Source organism: Bos javanicus, chromosome 2 (genome assembly GCF_032452875.1).
Source record: "Bos javanicus breed banteng chromosome 2, ARS-OSU_banteng_1.0, whole genome shotgun sequence".
In the NCBI taxonomy this organism is placed as follows: domain Eukaryota; kingdom Metazoa; phylum Chordata; class Mammalia; order Artiodactyla; family Bovidae; genus Bos; species Bos javanicus.
In genome coordinates this window covers 57,020,183-57,035,294 of record NC_083869.1, presented here as the reverse complement: position 1 = coordinate 57,035,294, position 15,112 = coordinate 57,020,183, and the positions used below count along the sequence as shown (strand labels likewise).

At 38.1% G+C, this 15,112-nt stretch overlaps 1 pseudogene; it reads right to left on the bottom strand.

Annotated features, from left to right (window-relative positions):
- Positions 1-509: 509 nt before the first annotated feature.
- The window catches only part of LOC133256093 (nuclear prelamin A recognition factor-like), a 157,135-nt pseudogene continuing 142,532 nt past the window's right edge, over positions 510-15,112 (bottom strand).

Below are 15,112 nucleotides of genomic sequence, written 5' to 3'. Positions count from 1 at the left end.
ACATGGGTAAAAATAAGAGCCAACAGGGCAAACCATGGCCCACAAGCCCCATAGCCTGCCTGCTTCCTGTCATTTCTACATCAAATCTCTCTGAGGCATGTGAATCAGAACTTCTGGGGTCTTAACTGTTCACAGGACATTTTTTGGATTTTTTTTTTTTTTTTAAGCCTAAAAGACAGTAGTCTGTCTCCATTCTTGTTCTTTGAAATTTTTCAGTCTTATAGGGAACTCGAATTGGGGCAACCCTTCTCTCCTGTTAAAATATTTCAATTATACACATGATGAAGAGAGTACCACATTGAACTGAGGGAAGGGGCTGCTGACAAATAGGGGGAGCAGAGGATTCTGAAAAATCAAAACAATAAAAGGAAAGTTGAGCTGTTTTCTTCAAGTGTCTCTGATTCCCACACAGGTCAGCTCCTCCATCCTCAGGCAGCTGACAGGCCTGTCTCCCAGTCTTCTTAACTTCATCACTTGATGTCTCGGCTGTCAGCGGGTTGCCCTGAGCCCTAGTAAGAGGTGTGCAGGGCTTCCTGGACACGGAGAGAGTGGTGCCTTCCAGCTACTCCCTGTATAATTCCTGCACCTGTGTTCTGGCCTCCAGGAGCTGCACGGAGATGTCAGTGTAGAGGCCTTTCATCTTCTGCAGCAGGGCCTTTTCTATGTGCCCATCCTCGGTCTGAGCTTGGCCTCTGCCATTGAGGCATACCCCAACACAAACAAGAACCTCCACAAAGTGATAAGGGAACTTGCCCTTCCATTTTAGGACCCCGTTCTGGATGTTTCAAAAGCCATAAGCTGCAGCAAAGTGCAAGAAGACCTCTCCGCTCTTCTCGAGGGTGACCTCCTGGAAGTCTTTGTTCCTCAGAGCATGGTAGGAGACCTCCCCCACGTCCTCAGTGAACAGCTCCTTGCCTGCATGTCTGAAGATAAGTGCCAGGTATCTGTCAGAGCTGGCTCCATCGTGGTGCCTCAGCTCCTCCTCTTTCACATCTCCAGAGTGCGCAGGGCAGCATGTCTCATCGAGAGGTAACTCTGTTCCATCATCTGAGCTATTTTACCTGAGGTCAGCACGAAGTCAGTCAGCGCCCCGGGAAACCCGAGAGACATGAGGATGTCTTCCTGAAGGGCCTCCAGCTTCTTGTCATAGCATGGAGCCACGATAACATGGAAAACCTTGTCAGGGGACAGATTCTGTGGTCTGGCAACATAGTACTTCACCAGGGATCCCATGATCTGCTAGGAAGACATGACAGTGCAGAGGTGGGGGGTGATGGGGTGTCACAGCATCTGCTCAGCCTATCGGACCCAACCGGGATCCTCAGGCAGAGGTCAGCATGGGTAATGAGGGCTCTTCTTCATTGTGCTTGCGGAATCGATGCACAAACTCTTTTGACTCTCCAGGATGCTGAAACCTGCAGCGATCGTTGTATCTAAGACATAATGAACTCCGAGACTTTTGAGGAAACCAGAGTCTTCTGGATGCATCAGTCACACTGAGGCTGAATTTAGCAGGAAAACAAGGCATAGACTGGGGACACATCGACACTACCAGCACCTTGTGCTTTGAGGTATCCCGTTTCTCGTTAAGGTTCAGAACTCAGAAGAAGTCCTTGGCGTTCTGCTGGGAAACCTGGACTCCTTCCTCCGCAGACACGCAGCTGTCCCAGGTCAGGCAAATATCTTGGCATCAGCCAATTTGTGGAATTCTCCCTTCTCTCCATTCTCCTGGGCTAGACTTGGTACATCGATTGATACATTCTATTTGGTCATCGGTTTTTGTTTTTACACTACATTCCTTCTGCGTACAGTGCTCACAATTTATCTGGAGCTAGGCGGGCAGGTCCGGATGTGCAGCCTGAGGGGAGCAGAGAGCCGCGGTCACCACCACCTGCCGCCCCTGTTGTCGTCCGGGACTGCCCTCTGAAGAGCACTATTCTCTTTAGGAAGCAGGAAGTCATTCTTAGTCTACTTCTGACTGGCACTAGACTTGCAGCAGGCAAATCGCTCTCTAAACTTCCTAAAGCAAATAATACAGCAGTGTTAGAGCGTTTGTTATATACCCTTTTATTTGTGAACTTTGGCATAATGATATCTTACATGGTTTTTACAGTTCCAAAGATATTCCCACATACTTTTTTTTTTTTTTTAGCTGTATAAGCCCTGTGAAAGACGGAATGTATTTTATTCCCCAAATGTTACATGAAAAGTAAATAAGACCTCAGAAGGTCAAATAATTTCCCTCAGGTTGAACACTGAGGGAATTTTCCATTGAATGTTAGTGAAACATCCCTGAAGCCCTGATTCCTTTCAGTCTGATTTTTAAATATTACTCTAAATATTATCCACTCTACATGCAGAGATAAAGAATGCCGGTAATGATCATTTAATATGCATATTTGCCTTTTGGATGATCCCAGTATTCTTACTGGAAAAATCTCACGGGCAGAGGAGCCCATGAGGTTGCAAAGAGTCAGACACAACTCAGTGATTGAGCATGCATGCACACCTTTGGGATTCTTCGTATGTAAATGAATTGGTTAAAACCTCGCTCCACTTTACAATTGTGTCACTTGTCCATCTCAAGTTTTAGGGGTTCTTTGTATATTTTCTTGCTTGTGTGTAAATATCTTGCTAAGTCTGTCACTTCTGTTTCTACTGTGTTCACAATACTTTTTCCTGTAAACAGTTTTAAAAGTTTAATCTAATCACATTTGTACATATCTGTACATATTTATAATTTGTGTTTATTGGGGCTTATTTAATAAATCCTTCTCATGGACAGAGGAGCTGGCAGGCTACAGTCCATGGGGTTGCAAAGAGTCAGACATGACTGAGAGACTAACTTTTGCACTTTTAATATATGCTGTTAATAATGATATTTTGCTATATTTGTGTAGGAATGTGTAAAATTTGATTATTGTGTACAGAATGAGGTAGAGATCTATTTTTTTCCATATGAGCATCCATACTGTCATGATACTATTTTTAAGTGGTCCATAAGTCTCCTCTAGTGTGATATGGTTTGTATTTAATTAATTGGTTCCCAAATACATAAAGTTTCCTTATGGCATTTCTTTGGTCTGTTTATCCAATGATACACTATATCATAGTGTTTTCAATTACTTTTACTTTAATTAAATCTTGAAGTACTATCAAGAAAATCAGTATTTTTTTTGTATTTTCCTTCATTGACTTGATATTCTTATTCTTTATTCTTCAATGAATATTGAGATCTATTTCTAATTCTCTGCTATAGTCTGTTAGTTTATAGGATCTCTTTGATGTAATGCACAATTTTATTACTTATGAATAATGTCAATTTGGATTCCTCTATTTTAATCTCTGGTGTTGGTGTATGTGTATATAAATATATATTATTTTTCTTATTTCACATGACTTGCTCAACTCTCCATTAAAATGATGACTAGGGACTATGCAAAGGCCTTTGACTGTGTGGATCACAATAAAATGTGGAAAATTCTGAAAGAGATGGGAATACCAGATCAACTGACATGCCTCTTGAGAAATATGTGTACAGGTCAGGAAGCAACAGTTAGAACTAGACATGGAACAACAGACTGGTTCCAAATAGGAAAAGGAGTACATCAAGGCTGTATATTAGCACCCTGCTTATTTAACTTATATCCAGAGTACATCATAAGAAACGCAGGGCTGGATGAAGCACAAGCTGGAATCAAGTCTGCTGGGAGAAATATCAGTAACTTCTGATATGCAGACGATACCACCATTATGGCAGAAAGTGAAGAAGAACTAAAGAGCCTCTTGATGAAAGTGAAAGAGGAACGTTGAGCTTAAAGCTTAAAGCTCAACATTCAGAAAACTAAGATCATGGCATCTGGTCCCATCACTTCATGACAGATACATGGGGAAACAGTGGCAGACTTTATTTTTGGGGGCTCCAAAATCACTGCAGGTGGTGATTGCAGCCATGAAATTAAAAGACACTTACTCCTTGAAAGGAAAGTTATGACCAACCCAGACAGCATATTAAAAAGCAGAGACAGTACTTTTCCAACAAAGGTCCATCTAGTCAAAGCTACGTTTTTCCCAATAGTCATGTATGGATGTGAGAGTTGGACTATAAAGAAAGCTGAGCACCAAAGAATTTATGATTTTGAACTGTGGTGTTGAAGAAGACTCTTGAGAGTCCCTTGGACTGCAAGTAGATCCAACCAGTCCAGCCTGAAGGAAATCAGTCCTGAACATTCATTGGAAGGACTGATGTTGAAGTTGAAACTTCAAACTCCATTGGCCACCTGATGGGAAGAACTGACTCATTTGAAAAGACCCTGATGCTGGGAAAGATTGAAGGCGGGAGGAAAAGGGGACAACAGAGGATGAGATAGTTGGATGATATCACTGACTCAATAGACATGGGTTTGAGTAAACTCTGGGAGTTGGTGATGGACAGGGAGGCCTGGAATGCTGCAGTCCATGGGGTCACAAAAAGTTGGACATGACTGAGCAACTGAACTAAATAGAACTGAGGCAGAAGCCTGGCATGCTGCAGACCCTGAGGTTGCAAAGAATCAGACATGACTGAGCAACTGAACTGAACTGAGGAATGAAGACATTTCTGGCCCCTGACTTTGAAGAAATCTGTCTAACAATACAGCATCAAGTACAATATCTTTCACCAGTTTAATTAGATATCTATTATCAATTCAAGAAATTACATTCTAGCACTATGTTTATTACATTTTATTTCACTGATGGATTTTGAATTTTTTAAAAGCTTATTTTCTCTCATATATTTGTCTTTATACTTTAACTTGATGACGTGATGTATTGCTTTAATAGATTTTCAAAATGAAATCATCCTTGCAGTCTGAGATAAATGTTTTGAATTTTTAATACATTGCTAAATTAGATTTTTCACTATTTTATTTAGGTTTATTGCATTTGTATTTATACATGAAACTGCTGCATAATTGTGGTTACTTGTATTGCTCTTGTCTTGTTTTGAATCAGACTTATACAAATACTATAAAATGAGCTGGGGGCATTCTAATGCAGAGCTGGACTACCTTTTTCCTAAAGATCTCATAGATTTTCCTGAGCCTGGTAGGTATTTTTGATAGTAGAAGGGTAGGGAAATTATGAACTACTTACTCCAGTTCCTTGATGGTTTTAGACTCTTGTCGTTTTTTGCTACTTCTTAAAGTGCTGTTTCCGTTAAATATGGAGTTGATACAAAATATATTCATAACAATCATTGGCAGGAGGATCTTGTTTCCTGTCTTTTGGTATAGTTGATCAGTTCCTCCCCAGGTTTCCAGGCCCCTGTCTGCTGTTTTCCCTCTAGCTTTCTGGCTGCCCTGTGCAATCTCTAGTCGTGTTCTTCCTTACCTTCCTGACTTATTCATATGGAGTGGTCCCCAATGATCATTCCCGGCACATTTTCAGTCCACTCTCATTTCCAGTGATTTCTTTTGACCTTATGCCTTCACATAGACAGCTTAGACCCCTTTCCTGAAGTTCAGACCCATATATCCAACTGGCTGCTTTGTATCTTTCTCTGGATGTTCAGTAAGAATCTCAGTGTTAAAATGTCCAAGTTTGTGTCCTAATTTTATCTACTTATTCTTCTTGCAGTTTACTCTCTTAGTTAATAGCAACTCCACCTTGATTGCAGCCTTGGCAAAGACTTTGAGCCAGAGAATCTAGTGAAGACCTACCTAGATTCCTGAATTATAGAAACTCTAACATGATTTATGTGCTTCTCTAAGCTACTATGTCTGGGGATATTTTATGCAGCATAACTAATACAAAGCATATTTAAACTTTTTTTGCCATTCTTTGAACAAATTTGTATAAGACTTGTGGTTTTTGTCTCTTAACTGTTTGGTAGAATTTACATGTAAAGCCATCTGTCCTAGGGCATTCTTTGTGGGAAGGTCTGTAATTGTTTTTTCAAAATTTCTTTAATAGTCATATTAACTATTTCTCAAAGTAACAGATTTAGTGAGCTTTATATTGCCATGTGTGTCACAAGCTTAGAAATTATAGCTTGATAATGAACGTAAAAAGTAAAATACTATTTGAAAAGGTGATGATGGTAAATAACTTTGCCTGTCTTAAGGCCACTGTTTCATAAATGGAAGAAGGTCAAGATTGGTGCAGATTATGACTCTTTAAACTTTCTTAAACCTCAAGTCTTTTTCACCTCACCACAATTCAGTTTTAACTATAGACAGCTGTACTAGTAAAGATTCTCCAGAATTTAAACAAACAGTATATAAATCTGTTTATATACTCACACACAGTTATATATCCTATTTGTATAGAAGTGGTACTCTCTTAGTCATGTCTGACTCTTTGAGACCCCATCAACTAGCCCACCAGGCTTCTCTGTCCATGGAATTCTCTAAGCAAGCATATAAAGTGGGTAGCCAATCCTTTCTCCAGGGAATCTTCCAAACCCAGGGACTGAACTCAGGTCTCCTGCATTGCAGGCAGATTCTTTATACTCGTCACCGGGGAAGCCCAGTCAGTTCAGTTCAGTTGCTCAGTCGTGTCTGACTCTTTGCAATCCCATGAACCGCAGCACACCAGGCCTCTCTGTCCATCACCAACTCCCAGAGTTTACCCAAACTCATGTCCATTGAGTCAGTGATGCCATCCAACCATCTCAACCTCTGTCGTCCCCTTCTCCTCCTGCCCTCAATCTTTCCCAACATCAGGGTCTTTTCAAATGAGTCAGCTCTTCTCATCAAGTGGCCAAAGTATTGGAGTTTCAGCTTCAATATTAGTCCTTCCACTGAACACCTAGGACTGATCTCCTCTAGGATGGACTAGTTGGATCTCCTTTCAGTCCAAGGGACTCTCAAGAGTCTTCTCCAACATCACAGTTCAAAAGCATCAATTCTTCAGTGCTCAGCTTTCTTTATAGTCCAACTCTCACATCCATACATGACCACAGGAAAAACCACAGCCTTGACTAGACGTACCTTTGTTGGCAAAGTACTGTCTCTGCTTTTTAATATGCTGTCTGGGTTGGTCATAACTTTCCTTTCAAGGAGTAAGCATCTTTTAATTTCATGGCTGCAATTACCATCTGAAGTGATTTTGGAGCCCAAGAAAATAAAGTCTGCAATTGTTTCCACTGTTTCTCCATCTATTTGCCATGAAGTGATGGGACCAGATGCCATGATCTTCGTTTTCTGAATGTTGAGCTTTAAGCCAACTTTTTCACTCTCCTCTTTCACTTTCATCAAGAGGCTCTTTAGTTTTTCTTCACTGTCTGCCATAATGGTGGTGTCATCTGCATATCTGAGGTTATTGGATTTTCTCCCAGCAATCTTGATTCCAGCTTGTGCTTCATCCAGTCCAGCGTTTCTCATGATGTACTCTGCATATGAGTTAAATAAGCACGGTGACAAAATACAGCCTTGACGTACTCCTTTTCCTATTTGGAACCAGTCTGTTGTTCCATGTCCAGTTCTAACTGTTGCTTCCTGACCTGCATACAGGTTTCTCAAGAGGCAGGTCAGATGGTCTGGTATTCCCATATCTTTCAGAATTTTCCACATTTTATTGTGATCCACACAGTCAAAGGCTTTGGCATAGTCAATAAAGCAGAAATAGATGTTTTTCTGGAACTCTCTTGCTTTTTGATGATCCAGTAGATGTTGGCAATTTGATCTCTGGTTCCTCTGCCTTTTCTAAAACCAGCTTGAACATCTGGAATTTCACAGTTCACATATTGCTGAAGCCTGGCTTGGAGAATTTTGAGCCCATCTATATATAAAAATGTATGTAAAATACATATGTATTTATTAAATATATAAAATAATCTATTAATATATATATTTATTTTCTTTATGTTTGTGTAAGCATACCTTGGAGATTTTGAGGAGTGGTTCAAGATTACTGGAATAAATCAAGTTATACAAATTTATTTGGTTTCCCAGTGCATATAAAAATGTTTACCATATAATATAGTCTGTTAAGTATGTAATAACATTATGTCTAAAAAATCTACATACTTTAATTAAAAATACTTTACTACTAAAAAATGCTAATCCTAATCCTAGCCTTCAGTGAGTCATATTTTTTTGCAATAGTAACATTAAAAATCACTGATTACAGATCACAAGAAATATAATGATAATGACAAACTTTGAAATTCTGTGGGAATTACCAAAATGTGACACAGAGACACAAAGTGATCAAAAGTTGTTGGAAAAACAGCCCCAACAATCTTGCTTGGTGCAACGTTGTCAGAAACTCAATTTGCAAAAAATTCAATGTCAGCAAAATGCAGTGAAGCAAAGCACTATAAAATGAGTTATGTGCAGTGTTTAGTTGCTCACTCATGTCAGTCTCTTTGCAATCCCATGGACTATAGCCTGCCAGGCTCCTCTATCCATGAGGATTCTCCAGGCTAGAATACTGGAGTGGGTTGCCATGCCCACCTCCAGAGGATCTTCCCAACCTAGGAATAAAACTGGGGTTTCCTGCACTGCAGGAAGATTTTTTATCAGCCAAGCTACCAAGGAAGCCCCAAATGAGGTATACTTGTACATATATATTTATTTGTTACTTTTACTACATAATTCATAACTTATATTAAAGGAAGTGATTCACATCATTATGGAGGCAGTTACCTCCCAAGATCTTCAGGGCCATTCAGTAACCTGTAGAACCAATGGTTTACTTCCAGTCTGATCCCAGAAGTCTGAAAGCAGAACTGATGGTGTGGTTCTAGTCTGAAGGCTGGTATACTCAAGACTCAGGAAGGAGCATATTTCAGTCTGAGTAAAAACGCAGGAAAAACTCATTGTCCCATTTGAAGGCCATCAGACAAGAACTCTCTCTTATTTGGGGGAGGTTCAGTGGTTTGTCTTAAGAAGGCCTTCAAGGGATGGCCTGAGGAGCAACCACGTTAGAGAGAGCCATCTGTTTTACTCAGTCTATTGATTTAAATGTTAATCTCTTCCAAAAACACCCTCACAGAAATACCCAGAATAATGTTTGAAAAACATCTGGGACCCCGTGGCCTAGTCAAATTGATACATAAAATTAACCATTGCAGTAGCTTACTATAATCTCCATTTTAGTTCTATAGGTCTTTTAGTGAGAAGAAATACCTCCAAATTTCTGAAGTGGATTATTTGCTTTGTCAATATTAGTGCGGTTTTTCATCTCCTCAGACTTTTCAAAAATATTTTAATGTTTCAAATTGCATGGGGTATATATGTGCCATGCAACTCTACTTGATTTCTAATTCAACCAGATGCCTGAGTTGGCATTTAAGAAATATTTTTAACAAATATTTTAAAATATATTCTGATGTAAAAGATAAGTGTTAGAAGTAGTAAATATTTATAATATAGGCCTTGTTAACAGTATATCAACTACATTTTAATTAATTTTTAAATTTTGTGCCTTATTCACAAGAGTCAAAAAAGTGTCAAGTGACTCATTTGCTGAGTAACGAGGGTTCTATTACAATGAATATTGAAGAGTATACCTTTGGGTACCTTGTAATTATAATTTGAGCATTTTTCCAATTATACAAAAACATTTTCATTTCGTTCAAATCAGAATAATTTTAACCAAAGAAATAGTAAAAATCAGAATCATTTTACTTGTCAAAATTTTGACGAAAGACATCTCAACAGCCAGTATGTAGACTTACAAATTATTTCTATGAAACAGATCTCAAGCAAATTCTTTTGCTGCAATTCAGAGGATCATTGGCTTACTTCAAATAGATGTTTGGTAAACACTTCCCCACCTAAGAAGGTCTTAAAGCAACTCAGCATATTTTTATTTTAGCCTCCTAAGCTCAGTAAATTCTCTATTTTTCAGTAAAGAAAAAGGACATTACCGAAGTAAATAACCTTGGATAGTAATTACTCATTAGACCCAAGGAAAAATAATAGCAAATATCCAAGTGTCAGATTTAAACAAGTTTCTTAGCCTGAAGGTATTTGATTACTTCGATTTCTGATAGTATATGACCCTTCATCTCATAGCAGTCCTGCAAGAAAATTATGGTATGAAGTTTCCTTAAAAATCTAAAAATAGGGCTATCATATGATCCAGCAGTCCCACTCCCAGACACACGCCTAAAGAAAACCATCAGTTGAAAAAAAAAAAAGAAAACCATCAGTTGAAAGGATACATGCACCCTAATGTTTACTGCAGCACTATTTGCAATAGCTAGGACAGGCAAGCAACCTAAATGTGTATTGACAGAGGAATGGATAAAGAAGATATGGTACATATATACAATGGAATATTACTCACAAAAAAGAATGAATAATGCCATTTGCAACAACATGGATGGGCCTAGAGATTGTCATACTGAATGAAATAAGTCAGAAAAAGACAAATGTCATATGATATTTCTTACATGTAGAACCTAAAAAAAGAAAAAAGAATACAAATAAACTTATCTATAAAGGAGAAATAGAGGCACATATATAGAAAACAAACATGGTTACCTGGGGTTAGGGAGATAAACTGGGAGACTGGAGTTGACATTTATACACTACTGTATATAAAATGCTTCCCTGATGGTTCAGATGGTAAAAAATCTATCTGCCTGCAATGCTGGAGACCCGGGTTCAGTCCCTTGATTAGAAAGATTCCCTGGAGAAGGGACTGGCAACCCACTCCAGTACTCTTGGCTAGAGCATTCCATGGGCAGAGGATTCTGGTGGGCTACACAGTCCATGGGATTGAGAAGAGTCAAATACAGTTTATCAACTAACATTTTCACTTTCTCATATATAAGTAGATGACTAGTAAGGACCTACTGCATAGCACAGGGAACTCTAATCAATACACTTTAATGACTTATGTATAACTGATTCATTTTGCTGTATACCTGAAACTTGTACAACATTGTAAATTGACTATACCCCAATAAAGAATTTTTTAAAAATCTCAATGTGTAAGATAAACAATACTATTTTTGGAAACACAGAGGAGGATATTTGTAATATTGATGCAATTAGATATTTCTTAAAAATTAAAAGTGCCAATCAAACAAACCCTAACCTATATTAGTTTTATTTTTGAAATTTAAAAATATTATTAATCAGGGCAATTTTAAGAGACTTGAAAGTCAACCATGGATACAAATAATTAGAGTGCATGTAGCTTATTTAAAGAACTACACAGCATTAGGAAAAGAAAAAGAAAGCTGGACAAAAGAAAAAAATCTACAAAAGAGCATATCCAAATGACGATAACAGCAATGATAATGAAAAAGAACTAGAACTTGGAGTGGGAGTGGGAGAGGGAGGGAGAGACAGAAGGGAAGAAGAGAAGGAAAGAGATAATCCATTCATTGCTACAGAATGCAAATTAATGAGATACATTATTCTCTCACGAAAGTAGCTAATTTGAAACAAACATGCAAGTCTTGAAGAAGACATGGAGCAAAAGGGAAGAACACTCTTCAGGTGACAGAATATTTTGTAAATAACTTTAAACATTTATTTATACACATATACATATGTATACATATATGCTGCTATGTCACTTCAGTCCTGTCCAACTCTGTGAGACCCCATAAACGGCAGCCCACCAGGATCCACCGTCCCTCGGATTCTCCAGGCAAGAACACTGGAGTGGGTTGCCATTTCCTTCTCCAATGCATGAAAGTGAAAAGTGAAAGTGAAGTCGCTCAGTTGTGTCTGACTCTTAGCGACCCCATGGACTGCAGCCTACCAGGCTCCTCCGTCTATGGGATTTTCCAGGCAAGAGTACTGGAGTGGGGTGCCATTGCCTTCTCCGTATACGTATATAGATGTGTATTTATACACACACACACACACACACACACACATATATACATATTTACAGGTATGTGGCTACAGTCCACAGGGCCGCAAAGAGTCAGACACGACTGAGTGACTTCACTTTCTTTCTTTCTTTACAGGTATAATGTTAATGGAAGCACTGTTCTTAATAGCCTTAAACTAAACTATTCAAATAATTCACATCCTCAAATGTAGAAAGCACAAGAAAAATTATGGTATACACACATGATACATGCTGCTGCTGCTGCTGCTAAGTCACTTCAGTTGTGTCCGACTCTGTGCAACCCCATAGATGGCAGCCCACCAGGCTCCTCCGTCCATGGATTTTTCTAGGCAAGAGTACTGGAGTGGGGTGCCATCACCTACTTCATTGATACATGCAGCATAACACTAAAAAACGGAATCCTGACAGAGTACGGGCTATGTGATACATAAACATATACTTTATATAAACTGTGAAAAGTACAATTATAAGCAAAATCCATTTATGTTTTTAGACAAATAGCATATTTGAGAGGGAACAGGGGCTCTTCGGAGGACTGGTAATGTTCTATTTCTGGGTACTGGTTCCACAAATGTGTTCAATTTGTGAAAATGTATTGATATTATGTATATTTAGTTATCTGCATGTTTATGATGCTCAGTTACAAACATAGTAAGTCAGTGAGGGATGAGAATACAACGAGAGGGTTGAGTAAGTAAATTTGATCATATATTGATAATTGTTGAACTGTATGGTGGGTAGATGATACCACCCTTACGGCAGAAAGTGAAGAGGAACTCAAAAGCCTCTTGATGAAAGTGAAAGTGGAGAGTGAAAAAGTTGGCTTAAAGCTCAACATTCAGAAAACAAATATCATGGCATCCGGTCCCGTCACTTTATGGGAAATAGATGGGGAAACAGTGGAAACAGTGTCAGACTTTATTTTTGGGGTCTCCAAAATCACTGCAGATGGTGACTGCAGCCATGAAAATAAAAGACGCTTACTCCTTGGAAGGAAAGTTATGACCAACCTAGATAGCATATTCAAAAGCAGAGACATTACTTTGCCAACAAAGGTTTGTCTAGTCAAGACTATGGCTTTTCCTGTGGTCATGTATGGATGTGAGAGTTGGACTGTGAAGAAGGCTGAGCGACCAAGAATTGATGCTTTTGAACTGTGGTGTTGGAGAAGACTCTAGAGAGTCCCTTGGACTGCAAGGAGATCCAACCAGTCCATTCTGAAGGAGATCAGCCCTGGGATTTCTTTGGAAGGAATGATGCTAAAGCTGAAACTCCAGTATTTTGGCCACCTCATGCGAAGAGTTGACTCATTGGAAAAGACTCTGATGCTGGGAGGGATTGGGTGCAGGAGGAGAAGGGGACGACAGAGGATGAGATGGCTGGATGGCATCACTGACTCGATGGATGTGAGTCTGAGTGAACTCCGGGAGTTGGTGATGGACAGGGAGGCCTGGCGTGCTGCGATTCATGGGGTCGCAAAGAGTCGGACACGCCTGAGCGACTGAACTGAACTGAACTGATGGTGGGTACAGAAGATTTCATTCTACTGTTCTCCCTACTTTCATAAGTTTGAAATTTTCCCTAATAAAAATTTAAACTAAAATATATAGTATAAACGTAACCAAAAAGAGGAAAGAACTCTTTCTTACCAGCTAACATGTCTGGAATTTAACACTACCATAAAATAACTTCTGGAAAAGCTAACATATTTGATCATGATGTTTACTGATATACAAGTCCCTAAAACAACCCGTAGCACATAGTAGTCACTCAATATTGGTGAATGTAATAATGGTTATATCTAGAAGGCAACGTGGTTGAGACATCATGGCATCAGAACACACAATATGGCTCAAATTCTAAATTAGCAGATTTTGTTTGTAGTGTGTTATTGTGGACAAGATAAAATCTGCCTTTCATGTATTCTAGCTCCACATTTTTTCCCATAGGATTAGAAATCTAAGCCACTTCCTATGTAAAAGTAAGCTCCTCTTTATTTGTAACAGTCTGTCCTCTCTGTGAAGCAAATGCTTCAGCTTCACGATTGTATCTTTACTGAAAAACGACATGAGTTTCCAGTTCCCAGGAATAAAAGCATATTTGAATTTTCACAGTATATCAATGACAGAATAAGCTTTTGGAAAATTATATTATTTTTTGCAAAAACAATTTTGGTTAAATATATGACATTTCAGATTTTCTGCTTCTCACAAAACGAACACTGAAGAAACTCATCTCTTTTAAAATGTTAATAGTAAATCTCTCTAGAAAGTATATGTAGAGTAGTTTATTTATAGTAGTTTACTTATACTTCAGTTGATCCTGAGATTTGCAGCTATGATTAAAAGTTAAGTTCCAGTACACTTCACATCAATTATAAAGATCTATAAAGTACTCTGGTATGGAGTTGGTTAGCTTCACTTTCAATGTTATGTGTCTGTATTCATGTCCCTCATAAATGTGAATAAATACATTTAGATTATGATTATCTTGCCAATAATAATAAATAATTTTATATATATATATACACACACACACATATATATATACATATATATGCTACTATAAACTTTCCATATATTCAAGTTTATGTGTTTAAGATATTTTGGACATAACCTCTTATGTACTTATTTAACATTGACATAAATAAATATCTAGAAAAACAGTAGATTTGGACCCAAACTGAAAAGTGTTCTCCAAACCAAAGCTTGTATCTCATTATATAAAATGAAATCCTAAGCTGTAATATACTTTTATTGGTTTTAAAATAAGAATAAAATATACTCAGATTATTAAATATTAAACATTGCTTTAAAATAAATATCTAAATTTTGGAATTTTTTTTCAAAGAGCCTGTTTCCATTCACACTTATATTCATCCAACAATAAGTTTATTTAATAAAGACTCCAGAAGGTTGTCCATTTGGATGTATTTTCAAGCAACATTCTATATTGATTGCAGGCCATTTGGCCGACAGTAATTAGTGGTGGAGTTTTACCACCTACCTTCAATGCAATCTGTTTTCCAGTAGAAGTGCTTAATTTAGAGTGTAGATTTTGTAAACCTTATAAAACAGAAAATCTGAGAAAAACAATGACTTAACAAAAGAATGACTGGGTTCCAAATTCTCTCTATTTCTAGTTTCATCTTCCTCCAATTCATTCTCCTCTAAAGTAAAAACTGAGCATTCTAAAATATAAATTGATTAAATTACAATCCTACTTAAAACCCTTTCATTGACTCCCCCTCATTCTTAGGATAAAGTCAATAATAACTCCATAAGCCTTTATCCTCTGCTGTCTG